Raw genomic sequence first — 6,997 nt, 5'->3', positions numbered from 1 at the left:
TAAGTATATAAAGCTAATCTTCCTTTTTGGCATGGTTTTATGAAACAAGTATATGACTTTTATATGATGCCAAGGAAGTTCCTATTCGTAGAGCCGCTAGGATGGCCAACTTCTTAATTTTCCAAAGGATATTTTATCGTGCCTAGATACGTGTATATGATTCCAAAAGTTCTATTAGGATATAACTCATAGTGATATTCAAAAGGTACTTAATACGACTCTTGTCTTGATTTTTGAATAATAGCTCATTTTGTTAACTCCATCGAGTCTCAAAAATGATTTAAAGTGCATTTAGTTTCTCACTACTCCACTCGTGGATGCCTCAATGCTTACTGCACTAAGCCCGAGTCAGGTTTTGTTATCGTGCGTACTTCTCTACATCATTCGCCGTGCCCCAATGTGAGGGGGAAGGTACGCCTTGTACATGGGTTTGATTTGTGGAGTTATGATATGCCATGTACACATATGATATGATATGATCTGATATGACCATCTAATATGATATGATTTATTACGAAGATATTTCCTACTCTAGATTTATGATGTGCTGTAGCGTCAGTGATGGGGCGGCGACCATGATTTGTTCACCGAGTTCCATAATGGGGTTGGATATGGCATATGTTTTTCTTTATACATTATTTGTGGTTATGAAAAGCATTTTAATATTCTGGATATTTTGCTCATTTTTACACCTTCTGTTCTGGAAATAGTTTTACCTATTACAGTCCATGCTTTACATACTCGGTACATTATCTGTACTGACCCCCTTTCTTCGAGGGTCGCATTATATGCCCGTAGGTACAGACACTCAGTTTGCTGATCCGTTCGCTTAGGACATCCACCCTGTTGGTTGGCAGTGCTCTTTTATTCGGAGCCCTATTTTGGTACTAACTTTTCTGTTGTACATTTGTACATGTTGGTTAAGGATACGATAGGGCCCTGTTCCATCATATGACTAGGCTATCATTCTGTAGAGGTCTATAGACTTTTGATGTGGGTTATGTATATATGTTTTGGGCTTTGTATTCTGTGATGGCCTTAGCGGCCCTCTTGTGCTATATCTGTTCTCATGTGCTCTCTAGCGACCCCTTTTTGATTTCTACTTTTGTTTACTCTGCTAACACGCTAAGTGGGGCTAAGGGTATGTATAGGTGCCCAAATCAAGCACCAGTCACGGCCTATGGAGTTGGGTCGTGACAAGTATCCACCTAGAAAGCCTGTTCAGGAGGCCTTATAGTACCTGCGGTGGATTAGTGAGTACCAGTGGTCACAGCAACCAGACTTTATCTTAGTTTTCTCGAGGTTAGACTTATGGGTATTTAGTTCATGGTGGCCATTCAGGTTCATCCAGGACATAACATGGTGGTTTATTTAGAGGGATGTTCTATGCATGTGGTCTGATACAACACTTCGTCAGGGAGTGACCTACGATCATCTATCGTAGATGCCAGAGTCAGCAGGGTCCATAAAGTCAGCAAGTTTAGGCCCCCAGGGCCCTAGTTTAGCTACCCAGAGAGGGTACACATGGTGGAAGAGGTGATTCAAAAGGTACAAGGGGGTAATCTGAATAGGTGGGAGAGGTGGATGCAGTGACATGTATGATTTTTTGGGTAGGCCAGAGGTGGAGGCATCAGATGTCATCATCACAGGTACTATCTCCATCTCTCATTAGCCTAGCTATTCTTTATTTGATCCAGGGTCTACTTACTCGTATGTGTCTGCTCGTTATGCTACTCAATGGGATATTTTGTGTGAGGCATTGCTTATGTATTTTTGTGTAGATACCCCCGTAGGTGATTCTTTAGTAGTAGATTGAGTGTATCAGTTCTGTGTGGTGACCATCTGGGGGTAATATACTAGAGTGGACTTGACTGTGCTAGATATGGTAGACTTCGACTTGATTCTAGGAATGGATTGATTGTCTATTCATCATGCGGTTTTGGATTATTTTTCCAAGACCATTACTTTGTGTATACACGGTATTCCTCCAATCGTTTGGACAGCTACATCTAGTCATGTGCTGTGTGGTGTGATCTTCTTCCTCGGGGGTTAGTTGTTGGTAGGAAATGAATGTCCAGCATATCTTTCTTATGTCTGTAACACTAGTACTGACCTCATTTTGTTGATTTTGCTCTGGTGGCACAAGAGTTTCCTGATGTTTTTCCCACTGATCTATCGGTATTCCTCTTGAGCGTGATATTGATTTTAGCATTGATGTTGAGCCGAGTACATATCCAGTCTCTATTCCACTGTACCAGATGGCTCCAGTGGAGCTGAAATAGATTAAGGTGGATCTCTAGAACCTCTTGAGTAAGGGTTTTATCACGCCTAGTGTGTCTCCCTAGGGTGCTCATATTCTATTCGTGAAGAAAAAAGACGGTACCATACGTATATGTATTGATTACAGGTAGATGAACAAGGTGCCAATCAAGAACAGGTACCTGATGCCACATATTGATGACTTATTTGATAAGCTCTAAGGTAAAGCAGTGTTCTATAAGATAGAATTGACATCGGGGTACCACCAGTTGAGGATTAGAGAGGTAGATATCCCTAAGACTTCTTTTAGGACTCGATACGGCCACTAGGAGTTCCTAGTCATGTCTTTTGAGTTGACTAAAACCCTCGCAGCTTTCATAGATTTGATGAACCATATGTTCAGACCCTAATTGGACTCCTTCGTTATTGTATTCATCGATAACATCCTAGTCTACTCCGGAAGCAGAGAGCAGCATGAGCATCACTTGAGGATAGTACCTTAGACCTTGTGAGATCAGCAATTGTATGCCAAATTCACTGTGTGAGTTTTGGCATAAATCTGTGGCATTCTTGAGGCACATGGTTGTAATAACCCATAACTTAAAGTACGTCTGTGACTCGTAAATGTCGATACATCGATGTGATATCGGGAGAATATAAAGCAAAGGGTTATGAATACCAAGAAATCCTTATATTAAGTCATTTAAAGTAGTACACCAAAGTTACACACCAGGGATATCATTAAAGAAAAGGGACAAGTTTAAAAGTTCATTGTGGAGGAATATTTTAAATGATCTAATTTATCATCTAACTTTGAACGAGCATATCTCCTAATATATAAAGAGTTAGAAGGTCTAAGACCTATCAATTGAAAGGTATTTGAGTCTAGTTTCCATAAAAATAAACCCCTCATCAATACGACTTCAGAGTAAAACTTTATGGTCATTCTACGACAGACACGTGCACTGCCCAATCATTACGGGACATGTGACACTTTAAGGATGTCGGCCAAAAGTTATGTTTTATATTGAAACTTAGGAATTTCATTTCATATATTCCTAAGGAATATTTACGTAAATGAATTCTTTTAGATTAATAATTATCCTTTTTTTAGGGTACTCTTTTTTTATCACGATCTATAGCATATTTATCTTAATTAATAACCAAAATTACCTCATTACCCCTCCTCTCTCTCTCTCTCCCTCCCTCTCTCTCCCTTTTTCTACATCCTTCTTCTCTTTTTTTCCTATCATTCTCTTTCTGTTTCTCTTTCTCTTTTTCCCTCTTTTAAAAATAATAATTAACTATCCTAATTTAAAACTAATTTAAATAGTACCAAAATATTTTTAAAATAATAATTAATTATCACATATAATACTTATAATATATTTGTATTAAAAATATTTTAATTATATATTTACCACATTCATTAAAAGATGCCTATAATATGTATCATATGTTGATTTCAAAATATACTATAATTGTTATTTATTTTTTCTCTTATTAACAGTGTTAAAATATATTATTTTATTAAAATTATTTTTATTATATATTCACCACGTGCATTAAAATATGTCTATAATATATTAAATTCAAAATCTATTATAATTATTTTTTATTTATTTCTCTTATTAATGGAATGTATTATTTTATTAAAAATATTTTAGTTATATATTCACCACGTGCATTTAAACATGCATATAATATTTATAATATATTGAATTCAAAATGTATTACAATATTATACATTGTTATGAATTCGATTATTGTTATTTCAACAAATATAATATATTTCTAACAACGTAAATTAATTTGTAATACATTTGTATTAAACATATATTTTAGTTATATATTCACCACATGCATTGAAATATGCATATATATATATATATATATATATATATATATAATATTGAATTCAAAATATATTACGCTTATCATTTATTTTTATTTTTTTTATTGTGTTAGAAATGCATTATATATGCATTTACATAAAAAATCATCTAATTTAAAAGGTAGTAAAAACATCATTTTTATAATATCTAATCAAAAATTAAGTTTTAAATTAGAATAATTAATTATTATTTTAAAAGTGGGGGGAAAGAAAAAGAGAAAGAGAGAAAAACTGGACAGCAAAAAAACAAGGAGGAAAAATGAAAGAAAAAAAAAGAGAAGGAGAGAGAGAAAGAGAAAGGCAGAAAGCGGATAGAAAAAAAAAGGAGAGAGAGAGTAGGAAAGAAAAAGAAGGTGCTTTTATTCTTTTTTTATTATTTCAGGTAAAATAAGTACTGTTATTTTTGATAAAAATGAAACTTGTACTAAAACTCATAATTTATGTTATATAATATATTATTTAAGTAATTGGCTCTATTCCTAAACGTCTAAGCTCCTGGTCCTAAGAGTTTTCTTCATCATTTCTTCATAATAAATCAAGATTTCTTCATTTCAAATCTTTCCAAGCTGAAGGTAAGTTGATTTCTTCGAGAATAAAGTGTCCTCTCTATAGAATGTGAGATATACTTAGCCAAGTTTTTTCTTGAAGGAAAAGGTGTTTTCTTGAGGAATAAAATGGGCAGGGATCTCTTCTCTTGGTCATAGAGGTATGACTCTTGTTCTATCTCCAATAATATGATTCTAAAAGATAATTTAAGTTCAATTTAGGGGTAGGACTCACAAGACGATGATAGGAAGCCGTGAGTCCATGTTTTACCCATTGTAATTGATGTAATTGGTGAAGAAGGAGTATGTAGAAGGATGTATTGGCTTTTTTATTGATCAAAGGAAAGTTTGGTTGTATTGTATTCAGAAAGCAGATGACTTACGATAAAATTGAAGGCTAGGTATAGAAAACGTGACTTCTATAATTCTTTCAAATTTTTTATCTCACCAAGTGTTTGATAAAATGCCTAAATGGCTAAAGAATATATTGTAGGAGTTTATATAAGCTCCTATTATTGTCATTAATGATAGTATTCCCCGACCAGCTTAAACTATGAGCTTATAAGGGAATTTGATATCGTTTTATATAGAACTCATGGAATGATGTTCGAAAACTATGAGGTTGAGTTTACATGTATAATTTGAATGATTAAGGGGTTGGTTATTCATGAAGTATGGATTGGAGAGTAATATTAACCTCATGGGTAAGTTATGATGAAGTATTCCTATCTTTCAAATCTTTACATGTTGGATGCCCAAATCTATAGAGTTGTAGTACTCTTTTTCTAGTTAGAAAAGTCATATGTTTCATGTCACCAAATGTGTCATCGGTTAAATCTCCTAAAAGTTGTAGGGTAAATATGTATCATAAAGTTAAAAGAAGCAATTGGCCATAGATTTTCCATATATCACATAGTTATATGATTCTTAAGCTAAAGGATATAATTAACAAATGTTTCACGAATTATATGATTCATGAGTTTCTTATTTCAAGTCTTTGTATGCAAGTTGAGATTATAGCCTACTCTGCAGCATGGGATGGGTATTTCTAGGGCACTAGGTGCGACGCTATTCTGTGCATAGAATTCAGATAGAGACAATTGGAATTTCCCTTCATGGATTCACCTGACTTATACAGGCCTGCAGGAAGACCATACAGGATCCCAGGGGTACCTTGATAGACCTCATTACGTGGACTATGAGATTTCATGCTTGGTCGTGAAAGTTGGTTGTAGATGCCATACAGGGTTCACAGATCACAGACAGTAGGCCATCATATGACTCCTTGACAGTTAGTTTTACAAAGAGCCATAAAGTTATATAACGAAGTAAAGATATCACTTAGAAAAATTATAGGAATCTTATATATATAAAAATGAATAAGCCATGTAGTACTAGAAGAGGACCCTTAAGATTGGACATAATTCCAGTGTTGGATTACGTCTCCCGCATACATATGCTCAGATTTGCTTATCTTGATATTTGATTAATTTGAGAAAACTTACATGTCTTCTTATTATTCAGTCTGTTTTACATATCAGTACAAGTTTATATGTACTTACATCCCTATTTTTGTGGCGCTACATTTTCATTGATGCTGTCTTAGGTACCCAGGATAACAGACATTCCCAATAGCCTAGATACTTCTAGTTTAACAATGGTAAGCTTCACCTCTACCTGGAGCTATCAGATTCTAGAGCCTATATTTTGCTATGTATGTACATATGTTGGAATGGGTATGTCGGAGCCCTGTCCCAACCAGTTATCAAATTCTCAGATGCATTCTTTAGAGGATTCTTACACTAAGTTTTGTTCAGTTGTAAGTAGCCTAGTGCGCCCTTTTGTTATCTATGTTTAGCGTGTGTCTTGGTATATGTTCCGCTGCTTATGAGCCTACAGCTTTAGTATGAGTTTAATACATATATTAGAAGTTCATCGAATAAGTCCTCATTGTCCGCTCCTTCCTAGCTGGGGGCGTGACAAAACTTGATATCAGAGCACAAGGTTCAAGTGTTCCAGGGAGTCTATAAAGCCATGTCTAGTAGGACCTTTCTATAAATATGTTGTGTTCCATATTTATAGTTAAGGGACTACACGGACATTTAGGAATTTAACCTTCTTTCATAATATAGATCATACGATAGAGCTAAGTCATAGATAGTCAATTCTGATGTATATTCTTTTTATTTCTAATACAGATCATGTCTATTACAAACAAGGTAAAAGTAGGCCCAAAGGCCACTGCTAGCACGACTCAGGAACCAGCTATTTCATAGCAGACTCAACTATTAGGTGATCG

Source organism: Solanum dulcamara, chromosome 7, assembly GCF_947179165.1.
Source record: "Solanum dulcamara chromosome 7, daSolDulc1.2, whole genome shotgun sequence".
NCBI classification, from domain to species: Eukaryota; Viridiplantae; Streptophyta; class Magnoliopsida; order Solanales; family Solanaceae; genus Solanum; species Solanum dulcamara.
The sequence above is the reverse complement of the archived record's forward strand: the minus strand, read 5'-3'. Positions refer to the sequence as shown.